Source organism: Thalassophryne amazonica, chromosome 15 (assembly GCF_902500255.1).
Source record: "Thalassophryne amazonica chromosome 15, fThaAma1.1, whole genome shotgun sequence".
Taxonomy (NCBI): domain Eukaryota; kingdom Metazoa; phylum Chordata; class Actinopteri; order Batrachoidiformes; family Batrachoididae; genus Thalassophryne; species Thalassophryne amazonica.
In genome coordinates this window covers 55,617,784-55,632,714 of record NC_047117.1, presented here as the reverse complement: position 1 = coordinate 55,632,714, position 14,931 = coordinate 55,617,784, and the positions used below count along the sequence as shown (strand labels likewise).

At 40.9% G+C, this 14,931-nt stretch overlaps 1 protein-coding gene across 3 annotated transcripts in view; it reads right to left on the bottom strand.

The window, feature by feature from the left end:
* The window catches only part of LOC117526913 (NAD(P)(+)--arginine ADP-ribosyltransferase 2-like), a 42,743-nt gene extending 28,571 nt beyond the window's left edge, over window positions 1–14,172 (bottom strand). For 2 of the 3 annotated variants that reach the window (XM_034189040.1, XM_034189037.1), the window contains exon 1: window positions 14,037–14,172. The gene's annotated coding sequence lies outside the window, so the exon portion shown is untranslated. The remainder of the gene's footprint in view (window positions 1–14,036) is intronic. The other variant, XM_034189039.1, reaches the window with a different exon arrangement.
* Window positions 14,173–14,931: the final 759 nt, after the last annotated feature.

Genomic DNA, 14,931 nt, shown 5'->3' with positions numbered 1-14,931 from the left:
GTATCCTTTGGGTTCAGTGGCAGTGGAAATCGTGTGGGATCCGGTTCTTCTCAGGACAGACGTCTTCTATCCTCGAGCCTACCCACACATCACCTTGTACAGTTTGATTGTGATCCAAATTCTGCATTTGTCTGTATTCTCCTTGTGCCTTTTTCACAACAGTAAAGTGTTGTATTTTTGGCTCATCTATTGTCCGCTCATTTACGCCCCCTGTTGTGGGTCCGTGTCACTACACTTTCCCAACACCCAATTTGGATCAGGGAGACAGACACCCTCTCTACTTTTAAGATTAGGCTTAAAACTTTCCTTTTTGCTAAAGCTTATAGTTAGGGCTGGATCAGGTGACCCTGAACCATCCCTTAGTTATGCTGCTATAGACTTAGACTGCTGGGGGGTTCCCATGATGCACTGAGTGTTTCTTTCTCTTTTTGCTCTGTATGCACCACTCTGCATTTAATCATTAGTGCTTGATCTCTGCTCCCCTCTACAGCATGTCTTTTTCCTGGTTCTCTCCCTCAGCCCCAACCACTCCCAGCAGAAGACTGCCCCTCCCTGAGCCTGGTTCTGCTGGAAGTTTCTTCCTGTTAAAAGGGAGTTTTTCCTTCCCACTGTCATCAAGTGCTTGCTCACAGGGGGTCGTTTTGACCGTTGGGGTTTTTCCGTAATTATTGTATGGCTTTGCCTTGCAATGTGGAGCACCTTGGGGCGACTGTTTGTTGTGATTTGGCCCTATATAAATAAAATTGATTTGATTTGATTTGATAAATAAATAATCAATCAATCAATCAATTTTATTTATCTGGATCTGGTTAGACACCATGTTTCTAAGATTTGTGGGGCCAAGTACAATAACTTCAGTTTTGTCTGAGTTTAAAAGCAGGAAATTAGAGGTCATCCATGTCTTTATGTCTGTAAGACAACCCTGCAGCTAATTGGTGTGTGTCCTCTGGCTTCATGGATAGATAAAGCTGGGTATCATCTGCGTAACAATGAAAATTTAAGCAATGCCGTCTAATAATACTGCCTAAGGGAAGCATGTATAAAGTGAATAAAATTGGTCCTAGCACAGAACCTTGTGGAACTCCATAATTAACCTTAGTCTGTGAAGAAGATTCCCCATTTACATGAACAAATTGTAATCTATTAGATAAATATGATTCAAACCACCGCAGCGCAGTGCCTTTAATACCTATAGCATGCTCTAATCTCTGTAATAAAATTTTATGGTCAACAGTATCAAAAGCAGCACTGAGGTCTAACAGAACAAGCACAGAGATGAGTCCACTGTCTGAGGCCATAAGAAGATCATTTGTAACCTTCACTAATGCTGTTTCTGTACTATGATGAATTCTAAAACCTGACTGAAACTCTTCAAATAGACCATTCCTCTGCAGGTGATCAGTTAGCTGTTTTACAACTACCCTTTCAAGAATTTTTGAGAGAAAAGGAAGGTTGGAGATTGGCCTATAATTAGCTAAGATAGCTGGGTCAAGTGATGGCTTTTTAAGTAATGGTTTAATTACTGCCACCTTAAAAGCCTGTGGTACATAGCCAACTAATAAAGATAGATTGATCATATTTAAGATCGAAGCATTAAATAATGGTAGGACTTCCTTGAGCAGCCTGGTAGGAATGGGGTCTAATAGACATGTTGATGGTTTGGATGAAGTAACTAATGAAAATAACTCAGACAGTACAATCTGAGAGAAAGAGTCTAACCAAATACCGGCATCACTGAAAGCAGCCAAAGATAACGATACGTCTTTGGGATGGTTATGAGTAATTTTTTCTCTAATAGTTAAAATTTTATTAGCAAAGAAAGTCATGAAGTCATTACTAGTTAAAGTTAAAGGAATACTCGGCTCAATAGAGCAAATAACACAGTGATTAAGCCTATATGCTTCTGGTAAATGCCACCTAAATTCTGGTGCAACGTGTTTTTGATTTTCTCTTGTGGAGGCATTTTTAGACCAGTGTGACTTATAATCTGGTGCGATTTGATTCCGGAAAATACTGTACAAGGAAAATGTAACAGTAATGAGATATGCAGCAAGAATGACAGATGCATTCAAGAAGAATGTCGGATTGCATCAGGGATCGGCTCTGAGCCTTTTGTTGTTTACAATGGTGATGGACAGTTTGACAGATGAGTTCAGACAGGCATCTCCTTGGACAATGAAGTATGCAGATTATATTGTTATCAGTTGTGAGAGTAGAGAGCACAAACTTGGAGAGGTGGCGATATGCTCTGGAGAGAAAAGGAATAAAAGTCAGCAGGAACCAGACAGAGTACACATGTATGAATAAGGGGAAGCATGTTGGAATAGTGCAAATGTGGATGTGGCAGAGCTAAAATGCTGAAATTTTCCTTGGGAACGATGAGGATGGACAAGAATAGAATGATCATGTCAAAGGAAAAGCACAGATAGAATTGTATAGAGACAGAGAGGAGAGAACGAAACGGTTTGGACATGTACAGAGGAGGGGCTCAGGGTAAACGTACAGGAAGAAGGCTGCTAAGGATGAAGCCTCCCTGTAGGAGGAGAAGAGGGAGGCCAAAGAGAAGGTTTATAGATGTCCTGAGGGAGGATATGCAGGTGGTTGCTGTGATGGAAGAAGATAAAGAGCACAGGGAGAGATAGAGATGGATGATTTCCCATGGCAAACCTGAACAGGACCAGCCAAAAGATGACTAAAAAAACACATGATTCTCAGTTTTCATCATAAGAGTCTGTCTAATATAATGCAATTTATAGTATAATTTAAGGATGATTACATTCACTGAAGCTTTTTGTTGTTTTGATCTGCTAAGAAATAGATGTGCAGGCACAGAACATCAACTTCACTCCAACTTGTCACAAAGTTGCAGTGGTTGTCTTTGCCCATCTGTATTAACCTGTAGGGAAGGAAGTTTATGAACATTACCTTGGATTCAAGACATTTTTGTCAAAAGTTAATGGAAGAAACAGATTTTTGTGTAATATCTGACTGTGAAAGAAGCTCTTTGTGAAAAGGCAGAGCTCAGCTTAGCTTAGTTTTCTGTTAAAATTCAGCAAAATGAGACGAAAATATAGAAATGACTGTCAAAATAAAATTACTGTCAGCTGTATGGAATGCTCCCTACTGTATATAGGAATAATCAACCCAGAATGCATTGATATCCTCCTGGGATCTGACAGGGAGCAGGGGTTTATTAAGCAAGATGGCTGTGCATCGACCAAAAATAGGTAATTTGTGAAAGTTGCTTGAAGTTTTTCAACTTTATTTTTGGGGTTTATAAGCTTAACCTGTGCATGTGTGACAGTTCCAATGTTTTTGCACTTCATAATATATATCGCAGAAAAAAAAATCACGTCAGTTTTTCCAGTTTCATACATCCTCACCCCTATCTGATCCGAGCCTTCAACTGCACATCTGAATCATGCCATTTCTTCCATTTTGGGAGCAGAATATTTATTTCGTAATTTGAGGTGATGTTTTCTTCAGTAGTTAGGTTAGCAGGGTACTTCCAGACACTTGTATTTATCAACAAATTAGTTATTTTAAGACAATAAAATGGCATTGGATTTCTGTTGGTATCGCCAGATACTGAAAAGTCTTTTATCGGTAATGTATCGGACATGAAAATTAATTTAATTTTTATTGAAAATATCACAAACAGCCAGTGTAATAAAGTATATGGTTTTTGCTATCATTAGATATGTTATTTGTTGTTTAAAAATCTGCATTCAATTTACAGGTGGTATTATTGTTAAGGCCTCAGATAATTTCAACACATACAGTACAGATTTTCATGTGAACAAACTAAAGGTTTATGTCCTCTCATAACTGATTTGGGCCAGATCTTATATCCATCGATCCATTTTCTACACCGTCCAATTAAGGGGTCACTGGGGGACTGGAGTGTATCCCAGCAGTCACAGGGTAAGGGCAGGGTAAATCCTGGACAGGAATGTCAGTGTGTCGCAGACCTACATATACAATCCCTATTCTAATGAAGTTGGGACGTTGTGTGAAATGTAAATAAAAACAGAATACAATGATTTGCAAATCCTCTTCAACCTATATTCAATTCAATACAAGATATGTAATGTTCAAACTGATAAACGTTATTATTTTTGTGCAAATATTTGCTCATTTTAAAGTGGATGCCTGCAACACATTTCAAAAAAGCTGGGACAGTGGTATGTTTACCACCGTGTTACATCACCTTTCCTTCTAACAACACTCAATAAGCATTTGGGAACTGAGGACACTAATTGTGAATGTCATGATTGGGTATAAAAGGAGCATCCCCAAAAGTCTCAGCCATTCACAAGCAAAGATGGGGTGAGGATCACCACTTTGTGAACAACTGTGTTTAAATATAGTCCAACAGTTTAAGAACAATCTTTCTCAACATTCAATTGCAAGAATTTAGGGATTCCATCATCTACAGTCCAGAATGTAATCAGAAGATTCAGAGAATCTGGAGAACTTTCTACACATAAGCGGCAAGGCCGAACACCAACATTGAATGCCCATGACCTTTGATCCCTCAGGCGGCTCTGCATTGAAACCATCATTGTGTAAAGGATCTTACCGTGTGGGCTCAGGAACACTTCAGAAAACCATTGTCAGTTAACACAGTTCGTCACTACATCTACAAGTGCAAGTTAAAACTCTACCATACCATGCAAAAGCCATACATCAACAACATCCAGAAACATCACCGCCTTCTCTGGGCCTGAGCTCATTTGAAATGGACAGACGCAAAGTGCAAAAGTGTGTTGTAGTCTGATGAGTCCACATTTCAAATTATTTTTGGACATCATGGACATCGTGTCCTCCGGACAAAAGAGGAAAAAGACCATCCAGATTGTTACCAGCACAAAGTTCAAAAGCCAGCATCTGTGATGGTATGGGGGTGTGTTAGTGCCCATGGCATGGACAACTTACACATCTGTGATGGCACCATCAATGCTGAAAGGTACATCCAGGTTTTGGAGCAACACATGCTGCCATCCAAGCAACATCTTTTTCAGGGCCACATTGTTCACGTGTTATGACAGCGTGGCTTCATAGTAAAAGAGTGCGTGTACTAGACTGGCCTGCTGCAGTCCAGACCTGTCACCCATTGAACATGTGTGGCACATTATGAAGCGCAAAATACGACAACGGAGACCCCGGACTGTTGAACAACTAAAGTCGTACATCAAGCAAGAATGGGAAAGAATTCCACCTACAAAGCTTCAACAATTAGTGTCCTCAGTTCTCAAAACGCTTATTATTATTATTATTATTATTATTATTATTATTGTTAGAAGGAAAGGTGATGTAACACAGTGGTAAACATACCACTGTCCCAGCTTTTTTGAAACATGTTGCAGACATCTTCTACCGCTTAGTCCAATTAAGGGTCGCGGGGGGCTGAAGCCTATCCCAGCAGTCATAGGGCGCGAGACGGGGTACACCCAGGACATGACGCCAGTCTGTCGTAGGGCCACAAACAGACAAACAAACACAGACACACCCACACACACCTAAGGACAATTTTAAAGATTCCAATCCACCTAACCCGCATGTCTTTGGACATGGGAGGAAACCGGAGCACCCGGAGGAAACCCATGCAAACACGGGGATAACATGCAAACTCCACACAGAAAGGCCACGGGAGTTGAACCCACAACCTCCTCGCTGTGAGGCAACAGTGCTAACCACTAAGCCACCGTGCTACCATGTTGCAGACATCCATTTCAAAATTTGCACAAAAACAATAAAGTTTATCAGTTTGAACAGTAAATATCAGGACTCTGATGAAGATGTGATGTTCACATCAAAACATTAGTCCTTTTTGTTTGTTTTCAGCACCTACTTCTGTGTTGCACCAGCTGCTTTGCTCTTCATTAAATATCTTGTCTTTGTGGTGTATTCAGTTGAATATAGGTTGAAGAGGATTTGCAAATCATTGTATTCTGTTTTTATTTACATTTTACAGTCATACAAGGGAGTAGCAAGATGGCGGGTGGCAGTGTGTCGGGAGAATCCACTGCCTGCCTTAGTGCTAATCCTGAAGTTTTTAAAAATCAGTTTGGAAAGATTATTGTTGTGGATGAGTTCTTGAACTTCATTTCTGACAAAATGAGGACTCTTGACCACAATGAAATTGTTCTGTTGGCTACAAACAATTTTTCATCGGAATGGATTGCAAAATCAAAGGATTTCCTGTTTGAGGTATGTCCGACAACAACACAATGGAAAATTAATTATATGGGAAAAGACAAGGACGTTAAAAACGTGAAGGCATGCTTGAGATTGTTTAATGAGTTTGGGGAAGATATGCCTATGTTTGTCTCGCACCGTTTGGACAAACTTCTACCTGTTGGTTTTGGCAGTATCGATGCCTCAGCCCTGCTTAGAAGAATAGGGCAACTAAGCAATGAAGTTTCTGCGTTGCACAGGACCATTGAAGCACAGGCGGATGTGAATGAGAATCTGATGGCAGCTACTGTGGCTGTGAATCGCCGGGTGAAGGCGATGGAGCAGAGCTGCACTCTTAACCTGGACCGCAGGGCTGCTGCTGTGGCTGCTGCAGGGGGGAGGTGGAGGTGCAGAGGAAGACAGGCTCTGCTCAGCAGGCAGAGATGGTGTTACCGTCTCCCCATGCTGCGGCTACAGAGAACGTTCAGCCTTGCACATCAGGTATGTCACCGCCGTGGAGTTTTGTTGTGAGCAATGGACGTAAAAAGCCGGACATTAATGTCACACCTAAGAGGCGACCCATATCCACTCAGGGGAAACGTGAGCGAAGGAATAGGCCTCCCGGAATTATTGGCACTGGCACAGAGAGCCACATTCCTGTGATTACAACTAAGAGAGTGAGTGTATTTGCCACCAGATTTTCTCCAGATGTGGATGCTGAGACTTTGCGCAGCTATCTATCTGAGAAACTGGTCAATAAGTCTGTGACATGTAGGAAGATAGAATCGCATGGGAGCAGATTCGGCTCCTTTCATGTCACTGCAGATTGTAAGGAGGTGGCTGACATGTACAGTTCCCATATCTGGCCAGCTGGGGTGTATGTGAGGAGGTATTTTGAACCCCGTGGGCACAGAGGCTTTGCTGGCAATATTCCTGTGGGGAGAAATGAACTGCTGCAGTCAGAGAATAATGAAGCTGTGGCTACTTCCTCCTAAACTGTGATGCGGGTTGTCTCTTATAACTGTCGTGGGCTGCGTGTAGGTAACAGCGCTGGGGACAGAGCCCGACGTGTTGTGGCGGATAAAATACTTCAAAGTTGTGACATTCTGTGTTTACAGGAGACTTTCCTTTCCAAACAGGATTTGGGAGGGTTGAATTCTGTTCATGATGACTTTCACGGTGCTGGGGAGTCAACTACAGATCTCTCTCAGTGCATTATTAGGGGGAGAATCCCTGGGGGTGTGGCCATCCTGTGGCATAAAAGGTTTGATTCTGTGATTAATGTTGTTCGACTGGAAACTGACTGGTGTATTGGGGTTCATGTCAGGATGAGTAACACAGAATTTATCATTCTGAATGTCTACACACCATATGAGTCGAGACATAATGATGATGAATATGTGAATAGGTTGGCATTTATTAACTCTTTTATTGGTGATAATTGCTGTACAACCGTTTATGTTGTTGGAGACATGAATGCAGATATCTCTGATAATGCTTCTTCTTTTGCTAAGCATATGATCAGGATGTGTGAAGACAATAATTTGGTTCTATCTAGTCAGGTGCTTCTACCTGCAGACAGTTTTACCTACTATAGTGAAGCCCATAGAACAACTAGCTGGCTTGATCATCTGATATGCACTGCAGATGCTCATGCAACGCTTGGGCCTATGAAAGTACTATATGAGGTGACCACAGCTGATCATTTTCCTATTGAGTTCATACTTAACACCGTGTGTCTCCCTGAGATAATAAGGGAGGATAACATCATAAGTGAGGCTAAGATAGACTGGACTAAACTGTCCTCAGAGGATGTATTGTTTTATTGTGGGAGATCAGATGCACTTTTGAGAAAAATACATTTACCTATGCATGCCATTCGATGTTTGAATGTTAACTGTAGTGACACTTCTCACTGTGATGACCTCTGTGAAATGTATAATTGTATTGTGTTTGCCTTATTAGAAGCCAGCAGACCTCTACTCACTCTCCCTAATAAAGCTGTAAATGCTCAGCCTGGGTGGAATAGGTATGTCGCTGGCCCCCATGCAGAAGCTAAGGCAGCCCATAAAGCCTGGGTAGTTGCTGGGAGACCTAGGCAGGGGCCGGTTCATGAGCATAAAAAGGTAACCAATACTAGATACAAATATGCAGTACGCTTTGTTCGCAAGCATGAGCAAGCCTTGAGAGCTGACTCTGGAAAACTGCTTGACAGCAATGTCACTGGCTTCTGGAAAGAAGTGAAGAATATAAACAGGGTTAAAACAGCACTGCCATGTAACATTGAGGGTGTATTTGGTGGAGAAAATATAACTGAACTATGGAGGCAGCATTATGCTGCTCTGTTCAACTGTGTCAGAAGTGAGCCCTACTGTACAGGTAATATAGAGGAGGAAGTGGTACACATCAGCCCCTATGAAATTTCCCAAGCCATAAGGCAACTGGCTGATAACAAGGCATGTGGCATGGATAATATCACTGCAGAGCACCTGAAGCTTGCCAGCTCTAGGGTTGCTGTGTTGCTGGCTATGTGTTTTACAGGGTTGGTAATGCATGGTATTCTGCCAGATGCTATGTTGACAGTTATTTTAGTACTTGTTATCAAAGACAAGGCTGGGAAGGTAGGGAGTATGGATAACTATCGGCCTATTGCCCTAGCCAGCGTACTGTCAAAGGTGCTAGAAAGTGTCATATTTGACAGAATTGGGGATTTTATTTGTACCACGGACTATCAATTTGGCTTTAAGAGTAAGCATAGTACTGATTTGTGTATTTATGCATTAAAAGAAGTAGTAGAAAAGTACAGAGGGCATGGCTCAACAGTGTTGGTGGGCTTTATTGATGCCTCTAAGGCATTTGACAGAGTTAACCATCACAAGCTCTTCACCAAGTTGAAGTATAGGGGTGTTCCGGGTAGCATTATACGTATCCTGGCATATTGGTACAACCGACAGACTATGCAGGTGAAATGGGGGAGTTTTTTATCTTCTCCCTTCAGAGTTGGCAATGGGGTACGGCAGGGTGGGCTTTTATCCCCAAGCCTACTCAGCCTGTACATGGATGAACTGTCAAGGCAGTTGGGAGATTGTAGAACAGTGTGTATTGTGGGCAACACCTTAATCAATCACTTGATGTACACTGATGATTTGGCCATTATATCTCCCAGCAGTGCAGGGTTCCAACAGCTTCTTAATATATGTTCTGACTACGGGGTCAGGTTTGACATCAAGTATAATGCCAAAAAGAGCATGATAATGATACGTAGGACCAAGGAGGATCAACATCTTAACTTCCCAGGTTTCTATTTGTCTGGTCAAACACTGTCTGTGTGCACCAATGTAAAATATCTGGGACACATTGTTAACGATAAGATGGAGGATGATGCTGACATGCTCAGACAGAGATGAATGCTGTATGTCCAAGCCAATGTGTTAGTGAGAAAATTTCATTACTGTTCTGATGAAGTGAAGGTGAACTTGTTTAGAGCTTACTGTACCCCTATGTACACGGCCCCCCTCTGGGTGAGTTATAAGAAGGAGAGTTTGCAAAAACCTCAGGTTGCGTATAATGACTGTCTCAGAATCCTGCTCAAAAAGCCCAGGGGTAGTAGTGCCAGCAAGCTCTTTTGTGATTTAGGGTTGAACACCTTCCAGGCTACCCTGAGAAGACTGATGTACAAGTTTATATGTAGACTGCAGGGGTCCGGGAATAATCTCATTATGCAGTTGACCAATCCCAGGTGCAGTTCTGTTAGATACCACTCCCATATGTGGAAACACTGGCATTTGTGCCTTTTATAGAATGTGTATCCACTTTTTTTTATGGCATTTTTTACTGCTTCTATTTATTAGATGCCTTTTTATTGAATTTGCATAAGCACTTTTTTATGTATGTATGTATGTGTATGGGTGTGTACATGTGTATGGATGTATGTATGTATGTATATATGTATATATATATTGTATATGTGTGTATGTGTATATATATCTATTTATTTGTTTTCTTTTTTTAACATTATGTGATATATACACTTTTTCTTATACTAAATATTTGTTTTATGTTTTGTATGTGATGGTATGTCTATTTGGACGTTGGAGTCTGCAATAAAGTTTGACTAAAATTTGACTAATGTCCCAACTTCATTGGAATTGGGGTTGTGGACAAACAATTTATTTATACAATGTATTTCATAAATACATGATTTTTGTCAGTTCCCTGATAGGTGTGGTTTTTTCCACATCCCTGCTCTGCACACACTTGTTTCCATACTTTAACTGTGTTCCAGTTATTGTGAATCATCCTGTCTTCATGTTTTGGGTGCAGTCACATTAAGTGAAGCCACAGCAGCTGCTCTTTCTGAAGGTGAAAGATTTCATCCTAGTGTCCCAACCAAAGGGCAGAACTCATTCATCAGGTACAGCACAAATTGGCTCTGTGTTTTTGAAGGTTAGATTCCTGCAGTTTTGGACCACTGGTCACACATGAAACAGAGGGCCCTGTGCATGTTAGATTGATTTGGGATGCGTCAGGCACTACGCTATTATTTATATAACATAAAAAATGTATATAACATAAAATCTAAGCACAATTATGCAGGGTGGATTTAGTCACCTAGTTAGTTTGTGTATTTTGGGAATAACATGAAATAAATCAGTTTATCACCTATCAGCACAAGTGTGCCAGCAACATGTGCAATGCATTGCTATCCAAAGTTGTGATGTTTGAAACCACCGATTTCCTTTCCGATCTGATACTGTGTAAAATTCAGGTTGGTATCGGTGATACCAATCAGATACCAATACTTTGTGCAGATACAACTAATGTATATGGAAAATCTAAAAAAGTAGTGTATTTCAAATTGTAGCTTCATAAAGAATTACTTTGTCTTTGCATTCATCAAACAAGATGTCTTTCTGTCAGGTTTTTTTCTTCATGGGAGTTTATATTTTGAGTCAAGAGCTCTCACAAATCCTTGGAAACTTTAGTCTTCCACTATAGACAAAGGCTGGAGATCATTTGCAACCATCTCTCCCAGGCATCTTGTAAGTGTTGCTGCTCTTGGGGAATCATGTTCAAATGATATAAGATCACAGGGAAAAACAAATGATGGGGCTAATCTGCACTGAGTGCTTAATCTTATTAGATTCAGCTATGTATGTAATACATAGTTGCGGCACGGTGGGTTAGTGGTTGGCACTGTTGCCTCATAGCGAGAAGGTCATTGGTTCAATTCCCGCCTGTGGCCTTTCTGTGTGGAGTGTGCATGTTCTCCCTGTGTTTGCGTGGGTCCTCTCCAGGTGCTCTGGCTTCCTCCCACATCCAGAGACATGCAGGTTCAGTGAATTGGAAACTTTAAATTGTCCTTAGGTGTGCTTGTGGGTGTGAATGTGTTTGTTTGTCTATATGTGGCCCTGCGACAGACTGGCGTCCTGTCCAGGGTGTACCCCGCCTTGCGCTCTATGACTTCTGGGATAGACTCCAGCCTGCCACGACCCTTAACTGGACTAAGCGGTTGAAGATGTAATCCTGTAAATAGCCTAAAATAAGGGAAACAATCACTTACTGTTTTATAATACGGGTGACTCAAAATGAAATTGCCAGTAAAATATTTAAATAAATATATAAATGCCACAATAATTGACACTAACCATGTCTCATTTGGACAAAACCTCAAAAGTTTAGTTACTTTCCACTGTGTTCCTGTTAATGATATACATTACCTCAAATAACTGAAGTATCAAAAGTATTTGATATTTTGATTTGAGAATTGCTTTTAGAGCATAAAGATCTGGTATCGGAAGTATTATAATATTTCAGTATCGATCTACACATCACTAATCCAAAGGGCAACTTTAAAAGTGAGAGATTCTCTGGTAAGCACCACCAGCAGTTCACGCATCATGCTGATTCAGCTGGCCTTTGTGATAGACCTCATGTGCATTAGAAGGATAACCTCCTCAGGAGATTCCACACCAAGACACCTGAAACTCCTAGAACAGTAAGACAAAATATACTTTATCTCCTGCAAAAATGGAATGTTTGAGTCTGTGTGATAAGAGTTTGTAATATGGTTGTTGTGTCAAAAAAGCATGGCATTGTTAGGTTTCATCAAGATGCATTATCAGCTGTTGGAATTTTATGTGTGAATTGAATCCCCACCTCATGTTCGTAAATGTGACATAAATCAGTCATTCAGTTCTTCACTTGTGTAGGAGTATGTTGTGCTATAACTCATGCAAATTGTACACATGCTGTGAACCCAGTTATATGACATTATTTGCTATGACTACAGGGTGAGCACATCACTACAAGCATGGTATTAGAGTGCATCAGAGGTGGAGCTGATTTGACCAACTTTAGACTTTTGTAGGATCAACATAAATGTTTTCTTCTGCATTTTTTTTTCTGCCATAGTTGACAGTACCTATACAAAAAATTGGTACCTCTAAAACAGTCATTCTATTTAAAAAAAGAGAACACTTTTCATATGCTGGAGTAACATACTTAATACCCCCATCACACTCAAGGCTGAATGAGCCTGAATGCCATCCGAATGAAAATTCGACCTCCATTCAGGCAAAGTTGAGCTGCAATTGAAACCCTCCGACAGCATTCTGCGTGTATTCCAAACAGTTGGGCAAAATTATGTGGCTGACCCAAATGTTTAGCACATGTTCAAAAACAGTCGAGGTGCAGTCGAGGTGGGAATTGTACGCCATTCGTGGTGGACTCTAACAGCAATCTGACTGCGTTCTAAATATTCTCTCAACATAAAACAGCATTCGAAACAGTCTGATCGTGTTTGGGGGAAATTTTCCATAGTGAGACACGTCTAATCCTGCCAGCAAGTCCCGGACTGCACCCTCGTGCATCCTGTTGGGAGTACGCAAAGGAAATATTGTAATGTGCAAAGTCTGTGGCACAAATTCATCTTGTGAAGTAAATGCAAACATTGCGCATACAAACCGAAAACACAGTGTTTCACTGCAAGTCAGTGCGTTCCACAGCTGCGGGGCAGCGCGTGCACATCTGAACGGCCTGTCACAGCTGTAATAAGCCTCATATGACATATATATTGTCAATCCACCTCATGATTTAGAAGCTTTATCTGTAATATTATGTTATCATGGCTGAAACAGCCTTTTCAGATGGCTGCACTGCTGGTAAGCACGTCTCTGAGTGGCAGAGCAGCGCTCACAGCTGAACGCGGTGCCACAGCTGTAATAAACATATAATGGCTGATACATCTTCTAAACCATTAGAATGACTGCATGCGAATCTCCTATTTTAGGCCATGTTGATGTTGTTTAACATGCAGAACAACATAAAATTAAGACAAACGGGCCTATCAGTGTTCTCGTGAAGCTGGGTGGGTCTGGGTGGCCATGAAGGCCACTGTTGCTTTCCTGAATATTGCACCTTTTAAATAATAGAAAGCCTCTGCACTGCACATTCGACGAGGTTTTCTATGGTGCAGTTGATTCTGCTGCCTTATGATAACAATGCTTGCACTGACAAACACCCACTGGCGCACAAATGAGTGCAAATATTTTCAGTATTTACGTGCATTATGTGGACATGTGACAAAATGACAATTATGCCATTTACACACTGCACTGTGTTCTGACTGAGAGAGGCTCAGAAACACACTTGCTCTGCTTTCTAGAATCCTCCTATTATGTTTTTCTGCAAATCTTTAAATTGGTCAGAATACAAATGTGGCACTACAGGTTGGAGTTACTGGGGATTTAACATGCGTTCGTAACATAAGAAGTTCATTTTATATAAGGACGTGTAACAATTCATCTTGTAATAACATAGAGGAGTTAAGAAAGGACAACCTTTGAGCTACTTACCACGGCAAATGTAGAAGACTGGCAGTGTCGTCTTTCACTTTTGAAGACCTATCATTATCCTTTTTTTGACAGTAAAACTTCTTGGACTCTTAAGATGGAGTTTCCAGCACAGACTTTTGTTTTTGTCTGAACAGGCTTTCAAACAGGTTTTGTGAGTTTTGTCAAATGTACAACAGCGTTGCCAGATTAGAAGCACACTTTTCTTAATCAGGTCCTAAAACCCATCCAGTTGAACAGAAAAGAGAAAAACCCAAATTATAACTTCTGAGCGGTCTGTGTAAAACTATACAAGGATCACATGTGCAATTGAAAACATGCCTTTTTGTTTCTCTACCTTGCTTTTCAATACTAGGGTAGGTGATGGTCTAGTGATCAAATGTTAGGGTTCAGAAAAGAGGATCTTAAGTTCAAAATGCAGCCAAACTGGAAAAGCAGTAAGGGCCCAATCCCAGAGTTGCTCCCTGAGTGTAGTGAGGGCCTTGCATGACAACACCCTGATGTGTGAATAAGAGGCATAATTGTAAAGTGCTTTGAGTGCTTTTGATGCAGATTGAAAAGCGCTATATAAATGCAGCCCATTTACCAATATTCCTAAGCATCCTTATATTCACCTTCTCAGAAGACCAGTTCAATGTTTGTACATGGACATTTTGCTGACTCACTCAGTGACTGATGCCTAATCACAGGGAACATTAAATGTCCGACGATGCTAAAATACGAAATGGAGCGAAATGGAGCCTAATAATCATGAAATGGGAGTAAAAAGTAACGAAATGGAGCAGACTGACCCAGACTGACTCCAAATATGATTAATTATCATTCAATTAATTACTTTTATTTAATTATTTTTTAGCAAAATGCGGACTGATAATAACAAAACAGGGGTTAAACGTAG